Source organism: Arachis hypogaea, chromosome 10 (genome assembly GCF_003086295.3).
Source record: "Arachis hypogaea cultivar Tifrunner chromosome 10, arahy.Tifrunner.gnm2.J5K5, whole genome shotgun sequence".
Lineage (NCBI taxonomy): Eukaryota > Viridiplantae > Streptophyta > Magnoliopsida > Fabales > Fabaceae > Arachis > Arachis hypogaea.
Window position 1 is genome coordinate 33,899,198 of NC_092045.1, and position 19,401 is coordinate 33,918,598.

The 19,401-nt window shown below is 40.4% G+C and overlaps 1 non-coding gene across 1 annotated transcript; it reads right to left on the minus strand.

Annotated features, from left to right (window-relative positions):
* Positions 1 to 1,096: 1,096 nt before the first annotated feature.
* LOC112719463 (small nucleolar RNA R71) lies at positions 1,097 to 1,200 on the minus strand. The gene has a single exon (XR_003161765.1). It is a non-coding gene; the product is annotated as a small nucleolar RNA R71 (small nucleolar RNA).
* Positions 1,201 to 19,401: the final 18,201 nt, after the last annotated feature.

Consider the following 19,401-nt stretch of genomic DNA (forward strand, 5'->3'; position numbering starts at 1 on the left):
AGTTAAATAATTTTTAAAATTAAATCTTTTTCAAAATATCTTTTTCAAATATATCTTTTTATCTTTTATCTTATCTTTTTCAAAAATTTTATCTTTTTCAAAATTTGATTTCAAAATATCTTATCTAACCCCTTATCTTCTTATCTTTTTTAAAATTTTGATTTCAAATCTTTTTCAATCAACTAACTAACTTTTTGTTTGTTTCTTATCTTTTTCAAAACCACCTAACTACATTTCCCTCTCTAATTTTCGAAAATTCTCCCTCTCTTTTTCAAAAATTCTTTTTGTTTTAAATTTTAATTTCAATTACATTTATCTTTAATTTTCGAAAATCACTAACCCCTTTTTAAAATTATTTTCGAAAATTCTCTTCTCTTCTCTTATTCTATTTAATTATTTAATTACTAACACTTCTCTTCACCTCTCTTCATCTAAGAATCCGAATCCATCCTTCTTCTTTCTTCTACCCCTTTCTTCTTCTACTAACATAAAGGAATCTCTATACTGTGACATAGAGGATTCCTCTTTCTTTTCTTGTTTTCTTCTCTTTCATATGAGCAGGAACAGGGAAAAGGGCACTCTTGTTGAAGTTGATCCAGAACCTGAAAGGACTCTGAAGAGAAAATTAAGAGAAGCTAAATTACAACAATCCCGAAATAACCTTTCAGAAATTTTCGAACAAGAGAAGGAGATGGCAGCTGAAAATAATAATAATAATAATAATGCAAGGAGAATGCTTGGTGACTTCACAAAGCCAACGTCCAAGTTTGATGGAAGAAGCATCTCCATTCCTGCCATTGGAGCCAATAACTTTGAGCTTAAGCCTCAACTAGTTGCTTTAATGCAACAAAACTGCAAGTTTTATGGACTTCCATCTGAAGATCCTTATCAGTTCTTAACTGAGTTCTTGCAGATCTGTGAGACTGTAAAGATGAATGGAGTTGATCCTGAAGTCTACAGACTCATGCTTTTCCTTTTTGCTGTAAGAGACAGAGCTAGAATATGGTTGGATTCACAACCTAAGGATAGCCTGGACTCCTGGGATAATCTGGTCACTGCCTTCTTGGATAAATTCTTTCCTCCTCAAAAGCTGAGCAAGCTGAGAGTGGATGTTCAAACCTTCAAACAAAAAGATGGTGAATCCCTCTATGAAGCTTGGGAAAGATACAAGCAGTTGACCAAAAGATGTCCATCTGACATGTTTTCAGAATGGACCATGTTAGATATATTCTATTATGGTCTCTCTGAATTTTCGAAAATGTCACTGGACCATTCTGCAGGTGGATCTATTCACCTGAAGAAAACGCCTGAAGAGGCACAAGAACTCATTGACATGGTTGCAAACAACCAGTTCATGTATACCTCTGAGAGGAATTCTGTGAATAATGGGATATCTCAGAAGAAAGGAGTTCTTGAAATTGATGCTCTGAATGCCATATTGGCTCAGAACAAAGTGTTGACTCAACAGGTCAACATGATCTCTCAAAATCTGAATGGATTGCAACATGCATCCAACAGTACTAGAGAGGCAGCTTCTGAAGAAGCTTATGATCCTGAAAACCCTGCCATGGCAGAGGTTAATTACATGGGTGAACCTTATGGAAACACCTATAACCCATCATGGAGAAATCATCCAAATTTCTCTTGGAAGGATCAACAAAAGCCTCAACAAGGCTTTAACAATGGTGGACGCAACAGGCTAAGCAATAGTAAGCCATATCCATCATCTTCTCAGCAACAGACAGAGAATTCTGAACAAAACACCTCTAATTTAGCCAATATAGTTTCTGATCTGTCAAAAGCCACTTTCAGTTTCATGAATGAAATAAGATCCTCCATCAGAAACTTGGAGGCACAAGTGGGCCAGCTGAGTAAGAAAGTCATTGAAACTCCTCCCAGTATTCTCCCAAGTAATACAGAAGAGAATCCAAAAGGAGAGTGCAAGGCCATTGATTTAATCAAAGTGGCCGAATGCACTAGGGAGGAGGAGGACGAAAATCCTAGTGAGGAAGACCTCCTGGGACGTCCTTCAAGCAAGAAGGAGTTTCCTATCAAGGATCCAGAGGAATCTGAAGCTCATACAGAAACCATAGAGATTCCACTAAACCTCCTTCTGCCATTCATGAGCTCTGAAGACTATTCATCCTCTGAAGAGGATGAAGATGTGACTGGAGAGCAAGTTGCTCAATACTTAGGAGCTATCATGAAGCTGAATGCCAAGCTGTTTGGTAATGAGACTTGGGAAAGTGAACCTCCCTTGCTCATTAGTGAACTAGATACTTGGATTCAGAAAACTCTACCTCAAAAGAAATAAGATCCTGGCAAGTTCTTAATACCTTGCACCATTGGCACCATGAGCTTTGAAAAAGCTCTATGTGATCTGGGGTCAGGGATAAATCTTGTGCCACTCTCTGTAATGGAGAAGCTAGGGATCATTGAGGTACAACCTGCCTTGTTCTCATTACAATTGGCAGACAAGTCCATGAGACAAGCTTATGGAATAGTAGAGGACGTGCTAGTAAAGGTTGAAGGCCTTTACATCCCTGCTGATTTCATAATCCTAGACACTAGGAAGGAAGATGATGAATGCATCATCCTAGGAAGACCTTTCCTAGCCACAACAGAAGCTGTGATAGATGTCAACAGAGGAGAATTAGTCCTTCAATTGAATGGGGACTACCTTGTGTTTCAGGCACATGGCCATCCCTCTGTGACAAAAGAGAGTAAGCATGCAGAGCTTCTCTCAGTTCAGAGTCAAGAAGAACCCACACAGTCAAACTCTAAGTTTGGTGTTAGGCCACAACCAAACTCTAAGTTTGGTGTTGAGATCCCATCTCCAAACTCTAAGTTTGGTGTGGACAACTATACAACATTGACCTGATCACCTTGTGGCTCCATGAGAGCCACTGTCAAGCTATTGACATTAAAGAAGCGCTTGTTGGGAGGCAACCCAATTTTATTTATCTAATTTTATTTTATTTTGTTTCTTTGTTATTTTTGTGTTTAATTAGGTGCATGATCATGAGGAGTCACGAAAAAAATAAAAAAAAATAAAAACAGAGGCAAAAACAGAAGAAAAAATTTTTCACCCTGGAGGCAGCACAGACTGGCGTTCAACGCCAGTAAGATGCATCTGGCTGGCGTTCAACGCCAGAACAGAGCACCATTCTGGCGCTGAACGCCAGAAACAAGCAACAACCTGGCGTTTAACGCCAGGATGTGCACACAGAGGACAATCTGGCGCTGAACGCCAGAAACAAGCATGAAACTGGCGTTCAACGCCAGAAACATGCATTACATGGGCGTTTAACGCCCAGAACATGCACCAATGGGCGTTTGAACGCCAGAATGATGCATGGAGGCATCTTACATGCCTATATGGTGAAGGAATGGTATTTCTTTTCACCTCAGGATCTGTGGACCCCACAGGATCCCCACCTCAGGATCTGTGGACCCCACAGGATCCCCACCTACCTTTTCTTTTAATCCTAATCACACTCTCCTAATCTAAATCCCATTTTCACTCTTCCTCATGTCACTCTTCCCAAAAACCTTCACCAATCACCTCAATTCCTCTTCCCAATTACCCCATACACCATTCACATCAACCTCCTCTTCCCCATAAACCCCACCTACCTCCATAAAATTCAAATTCATTTTCCCACCCATTCCCACCCAAATTGGCCGAACTCCCACCCTCCCTCTCCCTATAAATACCCTTCTTTTCTTCTTCATTTTCACACAACACAAACCCCTTCTTCTCTCCTATAGCCGAACTCACTCCTCTCCCTCTCTTCCAAATTCTCTTCTTCTTCTTCTACTCTTCTTTTCTTTTTTTGCTCGAGGGCGAGCAAAATTTTAAGTTTGGTGTGGAAAAAGCCTAAGCTTTTTGTTTTTTTTATTCACCATCAATGGCACCTAAGACCGGAGTATCCTCAAGAAAAGGGAAAGGGAAGACAAAAGCTTCCACCTCCGAGTCATGGGAGAAGGAGAGATTCATCTCCAAGAGCCATCAAGACCACTTCTATGATGTTGTGGCAAAGAAGAAGGTGATCCCCGAGGTCCCTTTCAAGCTCAAAAAGAATGAGTATCCGGAAATCCGACATGAAATCCAAAGAAGAGGTTGGGAAGTCATAACCAACCCCATGCAACAAGTCGGAATATTGATGGTTCAAGAGTTCTATGCCAATGCATGGATCACTAGGAACCATGATCAAAGTATGAACCCGAATCCAAAAAACTATCTCACAATGGTTCGGGGGAAATACTTAGATTTTAGTCCGGAAAATGTGAGGTTGGCGTTTCACTTACCCATGATGCAAGGTGATGAACGCCCCTACACAAGAAGGGTCAACTTTAAGCAAAGGTTGGACCAAGTCCTTACGGACATATGTGTGGAAGGCTCCCAATGGAGAATAGACTCCAAAGGCAAGCCAGTCCAACTAAGAAGACTGGATCTCAAGCCTGTGGCTAGAGGATGGTTGGAGTTCATTCAAAGATCCATTATCCCTACTAGCAACCGATCTGAAGTTACTGTGGATCGGGCCATCATGATCCATAGCATCATGATTGGAGAGGAAGTAGAGGTTCATGAAGTCATCTCCAATGAACTCTACAAAATAGCCGACAAGTCCTCACCCATGGCACGGCTAGCCTTCCCTCATCTTATTTGCCATCTATGTTACTCAGCTGGAGTTATCATAGATGGAGATGTCTCCATGGAAGAAGACAAGCCCATCACCAAGAAAAGGATGGAGCAAACAAGAGAAGTTCCTCACGGCCCTCAAGAAGAACATGAGGAAGTTCATCATCAACAAATGCCTCAAGGAATGCACTTTCCTCCCAACAACTATTGGGAGCAACTCAATACCTCTTTAGAAGATTTGAGTCATAATGTTGAACAATTAAGGGTGGAACATCATGAGCACTCCATCATTCTCCAAGAAATAAGAGAAGATCAAAGAGCAATGAGGGAGGAGCAACAAAGGCAAGGAAGGGACATAGAAGAGCTCAAGGACATTGTTGGTTCTTCAAGAAGAAGACGCCACTAAGAGGTGGATTCATTCCTTGTTCTTTATTTCTTTCTGTTTTCGGTTTTTAATTATTGTGTTTATCTATGTTTTGTGTCTCTACTTCATGATCATTAGTATGTAACCATGCCTTAAAGCTATGAATAAAATCCATTAATCCTTCACTTCTCTTAAATGAAAAATGTTTTAATTCAAAAGAACAAGAAGTACATGAATTTCGAATTTATCCTTGAATTTAATTTAATTATATTGATGTGGTGGCAATACTTTTTGTTTTCTGAATGAATGCTTGAACAGTGCATATTTTTGATCTTGTTGTTTATGAGTGTTAAAATTGTTGGCTCTTGAAAGAATGATGAACAAAGAGAAATGTTATTGATGAACTGAAAAATTCATGAATTGATTCTTGAAGCAAGAAAAAGCAGTGAAAAGCAAAAGCTTGTGCGAAAAAAGAAATGGCGAAAAAATAGAAAGAAAAAGCAAGCAGAAAAAGCCAATAGCCCTTAAAACCAAAAGGCAAGGGTAGCAAGGATCCAAGGCTTTGAGCATCAATGGATAGGAGGGCCCAAGGAAGTTAAATCCAGGCCTAAGCGGCTAAATCAAGTTGTCCCTAACCATGTGCTTGTGTCATGAAGGTCCAAGTGAAAAGCTTGAGACTGAGTGGTTAAAGTCGTGATCCAAAAGAGTGTGCTTAAGAGCTCTGGACACCACTAACTGGGGACTCTAGCAAAGCTGAGTCACAATCTGAAAAGGTTCACCCAGTCATGTGTCTGTGGCATTTGTGTATCCGGTGGTAATACTGGAAGACAAAGTGCTTAGGGCCACGGCCAAGACTCATAAGTAGCTGTGTTCAAGAATCAACATGCTTAACTAGGAAAGTCAATAACACTATCCGAAATTCTAAGTTCCTAGAGAAGCCAATCACTCTAAACTTCAAAGGAAAAAGTGAGATGCCAAAACTGTTCAGAAGCAAAAAGCTACAAGTCCCGCTCATCTAATTAAATTAATATTCATTGATATTCTGGAATTTATAGTATATTCTCTTCTTTTATCCTATTTGATTTTTAGTTGCTTGGGGACAAGCAACAATTTAAGTTTGGTGTTGTGATGAGCGGATAATTTATACGCTTTTTGGCATTGTTTTTATATAGTCTTTAGTAAGTTCAAGCTACTTTTAGGGATGTTTTCACCAGTTTTTATGTTAAATTCACATTTCTGGATTTTACTATGAGTTTGTGTGTTTTTCTGTGATTTCAGGTAAATTCTGACTGAAATTGAGGGATTTGAGCAAAACTCTGAAGAAGGCCGACAAAAGGACTGCTGATGCTGTTGGAATCTGACCTCCCTGCACTCGAAATGGATTTTCCGAAGCTGCAGAACTCCAATTGGCGCGCTCTCAACGGCGTTGGAAAGTAGACATCCAGGGCTTTCCAGCAATATATAATAGTCCATACTTTATTCGAATATTGACGACGTAACTTGGCGTTGAACGCCAAGTACACGCTGCTGTCGGGAGTTAAATGCCAGAAAAACGTCATGATCCGGAGTTGAACGCCCAAAACACGTCATAACTCGAAGTTCAACTCCAGGAAATGCCTCAGCTCGTGGATTAATCAAGCTCAGCCCAAGCATACACCAAGTGGGCCCCGGAAGTGGATTTATGCATCAATTACTTACTCATGTAAACCCTAGTAGCTAATCTAGTATAAATAGAACATTTATCTAATGTATTAGATATCTTTTGACCACTTTAAGTCTTTTATCATTCGGTCGCTTGATCATGGAGAGGGCTGGCCATTCGGCCATGCCTGAACTTTCCACTTATGTATTTTCAACGGTGGAGTTTCTGCACACCATAGATTAAGGGTGTGGAGCTCTGCTGTACCTCAAGTATTAATGCAATTCTATTATCTTTTATTCAATTCTCTCTTATTCTTATTCCAAGATATTCATTCGTACCCAAGAACATGATGAATGTGATGATAAGTAACCCTCATTATCATTCTCAATTATGAACGCGCGTGATTGACAACCACTTCCGTTCTACATGCAACAGAGCTTGAATGCGTATCTCTTAGATTCCCCAACAGAATCTTCGTGGTATAGGCTAGATAGATGGCGGCATTTATGAGGATCCGGAAAGTCTCACCTTGTCTGTGGTATTCCGAGTAGGATCCTGGGAATCCGGAAAGTCTAACCTTGTCTGTGGTGTTCCGAGTAGGATTCCGGTAATGAATGACTGTGACGTGCTTCAAACTTGCAACCTGCTGGGCGTTAGTGACAGACGCAAAAGAATCAAGGGATTCTATTCCAGTAGGAGCGGGAACCAACCGGTGATTAGCCGTACTGTGACAGAGTGCGTGAGCATTAGTTTTCACTGCGAGGATGGGATGTAGCCATCAACCATGGGTGATGCCTCCAGACGATTAGCCGTGCGACTGACAACCGCATAGGATCATTTTCCCAAGAGGATTGAAAGTAGCCACAGCTGATGGTGAACCCCTATACAAAGCTTGCCATGGAAAGGAGTAAGAAGGATTGAGTAGAAGCAGTAGGAGAGCAGGCGTCCTTGAGCCATGCAGCATCTCCATTCGCTTACCTGAAATTCCTACCAATGAATCTGCATAAGTCTTCTATCTCGTTTATTATTTCTATTTTCTTATTTATATTTTCGAAAACCCATAAACCATTTTAATCTGCCTAACTGAGATTTGCAAGGTGACCATAGCTTGCTTCATACCAACAATCTCTGTGGGATCGACCCTTACCCACGTAAGGTTTATTACTTGGACGACCCAGTACACTTGCTGGTTAGTTGAACGGAGTTGTGAGCTTCTCTAACAATGCCTGAAACTCTTTTATCACAATTTCGTCCACCAGTTGTGCCTCTTGAATTTGTAGCTTCTTCATCACAAACAAGGGAATTAAATCAATTCTTGCACCAACATCACATAGGGCTTTGTCAAATGTGATACTCCCAATAGTGTATAGAATCTGAAAGCTCCCTAGATCTGGCATCTTCCTTGGAAATTTTCTCTGAATTATTGCACTGCATTCCTTGGTTAGGACCAATGCTTTATCCCCCTTTTAAGGTCTTCTTCTTTGAGAGTAAGCCCTTCATAAACTTGACATAGGGAGTCAGTTGCTGCAAAACCTCAACAAAAGAAATACTGATTTGCAACTTTCTAAAGATTTTCAAGAACTGTGAGAATTACTCGTCCTTGGTCTCCTTTTGGAGTTACTGAGGGTATGGCATTTTCGTCTTGTGCTCAGGTGCCTTAGGTGGGCGTGAACTATGGTACCCTCAGTCTTTTCTGGAGCTTCTATTTTCTCTGATTCTTCAGCAACCTGTACTTTCTCCTCTGCCACTAGTTCACTTACCAATGTGATAGCCATGAACTCTTCTCTTGAATTAAGTACTGTGTCACTAGGAAGAGTGTTAGGGGGTCTCTCAAGTATTTTCTTACTCAACTGACCCACTTGTATCTCCATGTTCCGAAGTAAAGCTCTGGTCTCCTGCATAAAATTGTGACTGTTATTGGAGAGTTCTGCAACTATAGAGGCTAAGTTAGGAGTCCTCTGAGACTGAGTAGTGAGTAGATGCTAGCTGTAGTTGAGAGGCTTGAAATTGACAGTCGTTGAAATTATTTTGATTAAAACCACCCTGAAAATTATTGAAGTTTGGTTGCCTCTGAGATTGGTCTCTCCACCCAAAATTAGGACGATTCCTCCACCTCTGATTAAATGACTTAGAATAGGGATCATTATTGGAATTTCTGTAGGAATTGCCCACGAAATTAACCTGCTCAGGAGCATACTGGCTATAGTCATAAGTCTCACCTTGGGAAAAGCTACCACTCATATAATAAGAAGTATCTTGAGTACTGAAGCGGGCAGAAATTGGCGAATTAAAAATTATTAAAATATATACGTTGCAAGTATAGTTTTTAACTCACCAGAAATCCACTTATCAATTTAGAAAGGTGTCATAGAAATTTAAAATTAAAATACTGGGAGTATGAATCCCAGGTCGTCTCCCAACGAGTTGCAGAAAAGTGTGCTATTTTATTAATCAGATGTTTTCAAAAAGGTTTGAGTTGAGTAAACAGGAAATTAAATTGGAGAATTTGAATAATGTAAATAAAAGCCTTGACTGGGAGTTGATTAGTTGGAAGCCCCATTATTGTTGGATTACTCTCTAGATTAATTTATAATTAAAGGTTATCCTGTTTAGTTATCTCTTACTAGGTAAGGGAAAGTCAAACAAGTTGGAATGCTACGTCCGTTCACAAATTGCAACCCACTTAATTAAAAGGGATTGGTGTTAGTGACTAGAGGGCAATCCAACAATAAACCCAATTACAATCTTTCTTTTAAGCTTTCCAACTCAAGGGTTCCTTTCAATCAACTCCCCCATCAAGTTAGGGAACTACTCGCTCATTGTGAATGTAAAATTCATAACATATGAAAAGGAATTAAAGAAAGACATTGTAAATAAAAATCAAAATAATCAATTAAAAATAAAAGTAATCCTTGTATTAAATAATCCTAAAAATATTCCAATGGTAAAATTAAATAAAGCAAAGGACATGGAAGAGTAAAGCCAAGTAAAGAAAACGAACTAGAATGACGAAGTCTTGATGAGGTAATAACTCTTCTCAGTATCCCAATGCAAAAAGTGGTAGAAAAATAAAATCCTAAGAACTATGAATGTGTAGAGAGAAAAACCTAGAGGAGGAGTAAAAACTAGATCTAAAACTAAAACTGTGTAGAATGAATGTTGTCCCTGGTTTCTGCATGTTCTCTGGCTCTAATCTGCTGTTCTGGGCCGAAAACTGGGTCAAAATAGGGTCCAAAATCGCCCCCAGCGAATTCTGCAGATTATGCAGATCGCGCACGTCACGCGATCGCGTGATCCATGCGGACGCGTCATTCGCGTTTTTTCCTGCCACGCGTTCGCGTCGTCCACGCTTCTGCATCACTTGTGCTTTTCCAATCCGTGCGGTCGCGTGAGCCATGCGGCCGCGTCACTGCGATTTCTCCTCTTTGCGCGAACGCGTGAGCCATGCGGACGCGTCACTTCTCGCTGGTTATCTCCTCAATTTCTTGTGTTTCTTCCATTTTTGCTAGCTTCCTTTCCAATCTCCAACTCATTCATGCCCTATAAAGCATGAAACACTTAACACACAGATTACGACATCGAATAGAATAAAAGAGAATTAAAATACATAATTAAAAGTCTCTAGGAAGCAGTTTTCAATCATGTAATAATTTCAGGAAGGAAATATAAATGCATGCTAAATTAATGAATAAGTGGGTAAGGATCATGATAAAACCACACAATTAAACACAATATAAACCATAAAATAGTGGTTTATCAACCTCCCCACACTTAAACATTAGCATGTCCTCATGCTTAACTGAAGGAGATAAGATAAATAAGTATGAACATGTAGAAACTCGTGCAATGCAATGCAACCTATATATATGAATGCAACTATATGATTCTTGCCCACTTGATCAAAAGTAAATAAGCTCTTCAAAACAATTACAAATCAAATTCCACTAATTCTATCATTATACAGTAAGACAGATAAAAGTGCAAGAAGATAGCTCATGAAAGTAGGGAACATGGAAATTCAAGCATTGAACCCTCACTGATGATGTATGTACGCTCTAATCTCTCTAGTCTATAGGGTAATCACTCTATCCTTCTCTAATCATGCTCTCTAACTTTTGTTCTTCTCCTAACCAATCAACAACAGTTAATATACCAATGCAAACATCATGAGGTCTTTTCAAGGTTGTAATGGGGCCAAGGTAAGGGTAGGGATACATATATGGTTAAGCGAGCTTATAAATTGAATCTTTAATTAACCCAAGCTTTAACCCAACCTATATATTTTATATAACCTTAGAATTCATACCTAGCTACCCAGAATTCCCTTTTACATTCCATACTCATGTATCAATTTTTTTTTAATTTTATCATATGTGCATTGATCTTTGAATTCTTAATTCAGCATTGGGGTAATTTTGTCCCCTTATTTATTTATTGATGTTTTTTAATATAGACATAAAAATAAACATAGCTTATCAATGCACATAGATTTTTAATTCTTATAGTTTCACATGAGTAGGTATCCAAATTCCCATTGTATTATCATGACACATTCCCTTAATAACTTTTGTTCCCACAATTTCCCATACTTAACTAGCATACACAATTCTATCTTAAGCTAACAAAAGATTCAATTTGGGATATACAATTGTTTTTCCACTTAAGGCTAGTAATGTGGTAAAATATAGAACAAATGGGATTTAAAGGCTCAAAGTGGTTAACAAAGGTAATTGAAAAGGGTAGGCTTAATTTGGATAAGTGAGTTTAAACAAATAATGGCTTCAATCATATGCAAGCATACAAACATAATAAATATTGGACATATAGGATGAAACAAAATATAGATTACAATCATAGAGAAGTAAACACACAAGAATAAAATAATTATGGTTAAATAATGTAACCATGCATAAAGGCTCAAATCTTCACAAGTTATGTGTTCTTTAGCTCAAAAATCATGTTCCAAATACAACTTCAAGCAGATTTATCATAAATTTTTTTAATTAAAATTAGTGAAATTTTGTTCCAAAGATAGAGTCTTAGAAGAAACTTATTGTCTTTTCAATCAAGTAGAACATGCATGCAACTAACCTATTATTATGCAATTTATCCTATTATATAAAAGAAAGAAAATCTAACTAAAATATCCTAATTTATTGGTGCTAGGGAAGAGAAATTACCTCCGGAAGTCAGGTACTGACCGACCTCCCCACACTTAAGGCTTTGCACCGTCCCCGGTGCCATCTGTCAGGAACAGGGGTGGGCTGGTAGCAGTATCTCCACAGTCGGGACCATCATGGCTCCTTGTGCTAGTAAAAAAAGGATTCCGGGGTGTCTGAGTCTCTGCAATCTCCCCTAAGTAGCTCCCTGAGGTGTTTGAATCGGCGGTTGTTACGGCGCTCTCTTAATTTCACTTTCTGTTCTTGCCGATCCAACCTTTCGATTATCTGCTGGAGCAGTTCGTCTGTTGTAGGTGCTTGTGGTGTTGAAGAAGGAATATCTTCAACCAGTGCAGTAGGAAGGCTTGTAGTGGCTGCTGGAAGTCTGAGGTATTTCCCGTTAGGGACATACTGATCATCCCGTGGAAGCATGGCTTTGGTGTCCCCAGCTCTGTAGGAGACTCCGGCTGCTGAGACAAGATCTGAGACCAAGGTGGGAAAAGGTAAGTTGCCCACAATTTGTACGTGTCCCATGGCATTCCGGATATGTCTTGGTAGATTCAGAGGTTGGTCTGTAAGGATGCACCATAGTAGAACAGCCATGTCCGCAGTGAAGGAGGACTCGTGAGTGCTCGAAAAGACGTAATGGGACATGATCTGTGCCCATACGCGAGCCTCCAAGGTAAGTGCTGAAGCCGATATTCCCTTAGGGCGGGTACGATGGTATCCGTAGATCCAACAGCTGCCAGGTAATGTGATAACTCTGAGAATGGCATCCCAGTCAAATTGGTACTTCTGGCGCTTGAGTGTGGCTTCTTGAAAGGCATCCATTCCTTCTAGAATAGGGGGAAGACCTAGAGCTTGTTGAATGGCCTCTTCTGTAATGGGGACTTTGATAAACAACTATTTTATGGTTTATCTTGTGCTCAATTGAGTGGTTTCTATCTACTCTTTACCCACGTATTCATACTATTTGCATGGTTTTACATTTGCCTTCCTAATTATGTGCTTTAATTGAAAATATACTTCTTTGATCTTATATTTGCTTATTATTAATCCTCTCTTATTACCATTAGATGCCTTGATATGTGTGTTAAGTGTTTTCAGATATTATAAGGCAGGAATGGCTTGGAGGATGGGAAGAAAGCATGCAAAAGTGGAAGGAATGCAAGAAGTTGGAGAAATTGCTAAGCTGTCTGGTGCACAAAATTGCAATCACACTTTGCAATCCCGCACAACTAACCAGCAAGTGCACTGGGTCGTCCAAGTAATACCTTACGTGAGTAAGGGTCGATCCCACGGAGATTGTCGGCTTGAAGCAAGCTATGGTTACCTTGTAACTCTTAGTCAGGATATCAAAGATTATCAAGATTGATTGTAAAAAGCAAAAGAACATAAAACAGGTACTTGAATTGCAGTGATGAGAATAGGTTGAGGTTTTGGAGATGCTCTGTCTTCTGAACCTCTACTTTCCTACTGTCTTCTTCTTCAAACACGCAAGGCTCTTTCCATGGCAAGCTGTATGCAAGGGTTTCACCGTTGTCAGTGGCTACCTCCCATCCTCTCAGTGGAAATGTTCAACGCACCCTGTCACGGCACGGCTATCCATCTGTCGGTTCTCAATCAGGCCGGAATAGAATCCAGTGATTCTTTTGCGTCTGTCACTAACGCCCAGCCCTCAGGAGTTTGAAGCTCGTCACAGTCATTCAATCATTGAATCCTACTTAGAATACCACAGACAAGGTTTAGACCTTCCGGATTCTCTTGAATGCCGCCATCAGTTCTAGCTTATACCACGAAGATTCTAATTAAAGAATCCAAGAGATATCTACTTAATCTAAGGTAGAACAGAGGTGGTTGTCAGGCACACGTACATAGTTGAGAATGATGATGAGTGTCACGGATCATCACATTCATCCGGTTTAAGAACAAGTAATATCTTAGAATGGAAGCAAGCATGATTGAATGGAAAACAGTAGTAATTGCATTAATCCATCAAGACACAGCAGAGCTCCTCACCCCCAACCATGGGGTTTAGAGACTCATGCCGTAGAAGGTACACAAAGAAACGTGTAAAGTGTCATGAGGTACAGATACAGTGTCAAAAGATCCTATTAATAGTGAACTAGTAACCTAGGGTATACAGAAATGAGTAAATGACATAAAAATCCACTTCCGGGCCCACTTGGTGTGTGCTTGGGCTGAGCATTGAAGCATTTTCGTGTAGAGACTCTTTCTGGAGTTAAACGCCAGCTTTGGTGCCAGTTTGGGCGTTTAACTCCAATTTTTATGCCAGTTCCGGCGTTTAACGCTGGAAATTCTGAGGGTGACTTTGAACGCCGGTTTGGGCCATCAAATCTTGGGCAAAGTATGGACTATCATATATTGCTGGAACGCCCAGGATGTCTACTTTCCAATGTCGTTGAGAGCGCGCCAATTGGGCTTCTGTAGCTCCAGAAAATCCACTTCGAGTGCAGGGAGGTCAGAATCCAACAGCATCTGCAGTCCTTTTTAGTCTCTGAATCAGATTTTTGCTCAGGTCCCTCAATTTCAGCCAGAAAATACCTGAAATCACAGAAAAACACACAAACTCATAGTAAAGTCCAGAAAAGTGAATTTTAACTAAAAACTAACAAAAATATACTAAAAACCAACTAGATCATACTAAAAACATACTAAAAACAGTGCCAAAAAGCGTACAAATTATCCGCTCATCACAACACCAAACTTAAATTGTTGCTTGTCCCCAAGCAACTGAAAATCAATTAGGATAAAAAGAAGAGAATATACTATAGACTCCAAAATATCAAGGAAACTCAGCTCCAATTAGATGAGCGGGACTAGTAGCTTTTTGCTTCCGAACAGTTTTGGCACCTCACTCTATCCTTTGAAGTTCAGAATGATTGGCATCTATAGGAACTCAGAACTCAGATAGTGTTATTGATTCTCCTAGTTAAGTATAATGATTCTTGAACATAGCTATGTCATGAGTCTTGGCTGTGGCCCAAAGGACTCTGTCATCCAGTATTACCACCGGATACATACATGCCACAGACATATACTTGGGTGAACCTTTTCAGATTATGACCCAGCTTTGCTAGAGTCCCCAATTAGAGGTGTCCAGGGTTCTTAAGCACACTCTTTTTGCCTTGGATCACAACTTTATTTCCTTCTTTTTCTTCTATTTCTTCTCCTTTTTTTTCGTTTTTTTTTTGTATTCACTGCTTTTTCTTGCTTCAAGAATCACTTTGATGATTTTTCAGATCCTCAATAACAGTTCTCTTTTTCCATCATTCTTTCAAGAGCCAACAATTTTAACATTCTCAAAACAACAAATTCAAAAGACATATGCACTGTTCAAGCATTCATTCGGAAAACAAAAAGTATTGTCACCACATCAAACTAATTCAACTGGTTTCAAGGATAAATTCGAAATCCTGTACTTCTTGTTCTTTTGTGATTAAAGCATTTTTCATTTAAGAGAGGTGATGGATTCATAAGACATTCATAGCTTTAAGGCATAGACACTAAGATACTAATGATCATGTAATAAGACATAAACATGGATAAACATAAGCATAAAGATTCGAAAAATAGAAAATAAAGAACAAGGAGATTAAAGAACGGGTCCACCTTAGTGATGGTGGCTCGTTCTTCCTCTTGAAGATCTTATGGAGTGCTTGAGCTCCTCAATGTCTCTTCCTTGCCTTTGTTGCTCCTCTCTCATGATTCTATGATCTTCTTTAATTTCATGGAGGAGGACGGAATGTTCTTGGTGCTCCACCCTTAGTTGTCCCATGTTGGAACTCAATTCTCCTAGGGAGGTGTTGATTTGCTCCCAATAGTTTTGTGGAGGAAAGTGCATCCCTTGAGATGAATCTCTCCATCTCCCATGGCTCGGAGGTGGAAGCTTTTGCCTTCCCCTTCCTCCTTCCAGAGGTTTCTCCGGCCTTAGGTGCCATAAATGGTTATGGAGAAACAAAAAGCAACGCTTTTACCACACCAAACTTAGAAGGTTTGCTCGTCCTCGAGAAAAAGAAGAAAGAAGAGAGAGTGGTGGGGTAGGTGGGGATCCTGTGGGGTCCACAGATCCTGAGGTGTCAAGGATAATTCATCCCTGCACCAAGTGGCAAGCAAAAATGCTCCTCCTGCCAATCCTGGCGTTAAACGCCGGGCTGGTGCCCATTTCTGGCGTTTAACGCCAGCTTGGTGCCCATTCCTGGCGTTTAACGCCAGTCTGGTGCCCTTTTCTGGCGTTAAACGCCCAGAATGGTGCCAGACTGGGCGTTAAACGCCCATTTGCTGCCCTTACTGGCGTTTAAACGCCAGCAAGTTTTCCTCCAGGGTGTGCTGTTTTTCTTTCTATTTTTCATTCTGTTTCTGCTTTTTCAATTGATTTTGTGACTTTCCATGATCATCAACCTATAGAAAACATAAAATAACAAAGGAAAAATAATAAATATAACATTGGGTTGCCTCCCAACAAGCGCTTCTTTAATGTCAGTAGCTTGACAGTGGGCTCTCATGGAGCCTCACAGATGTTCAGAGCAATGTTGGAACCTCCCAACACCAAACTTAGAGTTTGAATGTGGGGTTCAACACCAAACTTAGAAGTTGGTGGTGGCCTCCCAACACCAAACTTATAGTTTGACTGTGGGGGCTCTGTTTGACTCTGTTTTGAGAGAAACTCTTCATGCTTCCTCTCCATGGTTACAGAAGGAGAACCTTGAGTCTTATAGTTTGCACTGTCTGCAAGCCACGGAGCTTCCTGAATAGCAAATAATTGCTCATCCGGAAAGGTTTCAGAGATCTCAGTAGGATGGAGGGATGCTCCTGCTACTGGTTCTATCCTTGACAGGTGATCAGCTACTTGATTCTCTGTCCCTTTTCTGTCTCTTATTTCTATATCAAACTCTTGCAGAAGCAACACCCATCTTATGAGCCTGGGTTTTGAATCCTGCTTTGTGAGTAGATATTTAAGAGCAGCATGGTCAGTGTACACAATCACTTTTGATCCTACTAAATAAGATCTGAACTTGTCAATGGCATAAACCACTGCAAGTAACTCCTTTTCTGTGGTTGTGTAGTTCTTCTGTGCATCATTTAGAATACGGCTGCCATAATAAATGACGTGCAGAAACTTATTATGCCTCTGTCCCAACACTGTACCAATGGCATGGTCACTGGCATCACACATTAGTTCGAATGGCAATGTCCAGTCTGGTGCAGAGATGACTGGTGCTGTGACTAGCTTGGCTTTCAGGGTCTCAAATGCCTGCAGACACTGTGTGTCAAACACAAATGGTGTGTCAGCAGCTAGCAGATTACTCAGAGGTTGGCAATTTTTGAAAAATCCTTTATAAACCTTCTGTAGAATCATGCATGCCCCAGAAAGCTTCTGATTGCCTTAACATTGGTAGGTGGTGGTAATTTTTCAATTACTTCAACTTTAGCTTGATCCACCTCTATTCCCTTGTTTGAAATTTTATGCCCAAGGACAATCCCTTCAGTCACCATAAAGTGACATTTTTCTCAGTTTAAAACTAGGTTGGTCTCTTGGCATCTTTTCAGAACAAGTGCTAGATGGTTAAGGCAGGAGCTGAATGAGTCTCCAAATACTGAAAAGTCATCCATGAAGACTTCCAGAAATTTCTCTACCATATCTGAGAAGATAGAGAGCATGCACCTCTGAAATGTTGCAGGTGTATTGCACAGACCAAAAGGCATCCTTCTGTAGGCAAATACTCCAGAAGGACATGTAAATGCTGTTTTCTCTTGGTCCTGAGGATTTACTGCAATTTGGTTGTAACTTGAGTAGCCGTCCAAAAAGCAGTAGTATTCATGACCTGCTAGTCTCTCTAGCATCTGGTCTATGAATGGTAAAGGAAAATGATCCTTTCTGGTGACTGTATTGAGCCTTCTGTAGTCAATACACATGCGCCACCCTGTAACTGTTCTTGTAGGAACGAGTTCATTCTTTTCATTATGAACCACTGTCATGCCTCCCTTCTTAGGGACAACGTGGACAGGGCTCACCCAGGGGCTATCAGAAATAGGATAAATAATCCCAGCCTCTAGTAACTTAGTGACCTCTTTCTGCACCACCTCCTTCATGGCTGGATTTAGCCGCCTTTGTGGTTGAACCACTGGCTTAGCATCATCCTCCAATAGGATCTTGTGCATGCATCTTGCTGGGCTAATGCCCTTAAGATCACTTATGGACCACCCAAGAGCTGTCTTGTGTGTCCTTAGCACTTGTATTAGTGCTTCCTCTTCCTGTGGATTTAAAGCAGAGCTTATGATCACTGGAAAAGTGTCACCTTCTCCCAGAAATGCATATTTCAGGGATGGTGGTAGTGGCTTGAGCTCTGGTTTAGGAGGCTTATCTTCTTCCTGAGGAATTTTCAGAATTTCTTTTATTTCCTTTAGTTCCTCCAGATCAGGCTGAACATCTTTAAAGATGTCATCTAGCTCTGATTCAAGACTTTTAGTCATATTGACCTCCTCCACCAAAGAGTCAATAATATCAGTGCTCATGCAGTCATTTGATGTGTCTGGATGCTGCATAGCTTTGACAACATTCAACTTGAACTCATCCTCATTGACTCTCAGGGTTAATTCCCCTTTTTGGACATCAATGAGGGTCCGTCCAGTTGCTAGGAAAGGTCTTCCTAGAATGAGAGTTGCACTCTTGTGCTCCTCCATTTCCAGCACTACAAAGTCAGTGGGAAAGGCAAATGGCCCAACCTTGACAATGATGTCCTCAATTATGCCTGATGGGTATTTAATGGAGCCATCAGCAAGTTGGAGACATATCCTGGTTGGTTTGACTTCTTCAGTCAAGCCAAGCTTTCTGATAGTGGACGCAGGTATTAGGTTAATACTTGCCCCAAGATCACATAGAGCTTTCTTGGTACAATTACCCTCTAATGTGCATGGTATCATAAAGCTTCCAGGATCTTTAAGCTTCTCTGGTAAGCTCTTTAATATGACTGCACTGCATTCTTCAGTGAGAAAAACTTTTTCAGTTTCTCTCCAATCCTTCTTATGACTTAAGATCTCTTTCATGAACTTAGCATAAGAAGGTATTTGCTCAAGTGCCTCTGCAAACGGAATCTTTATTTCAAGAGTCCTTAGATAGTCTGCAAAGCGGGAAAATTGCTTATCCTGTTCCGCTTGGCGGAGTTTCTGAGGATAAGGCATCTTGGCTCTATATTCTTCAACCTTAATTGCTGCAGGTTTATTCCTTACAGAAGTGGTTGGAGAAGTCTTTTTAGAGGGGTTACTATCAGCACTCTCAGGTGTCTGGTTCCCCTTTTGCGTTTGAACGCCAGGATTGGGTGAAAAATGGGCGTTTAACGCCAACTTTTCCCCCTTTTCTGGCGTTTGAACGCCAGAACTGGGCAGGGAATGGGCGGTTAACGCCAGCTTTCCCTCCTTTTCTGGCGTTTGAACGCCAATAGTATTCCTCTCTGGGCTCTTACTGTCCTCAGAGGGATTTTGGATAGTGGTTTGGCTATCCTCCATCAATTGTTCCTTTACTGACGTTTTGCTACTTTGAGCAGTGTTATTCAGTGTCTTCCCACTCCTC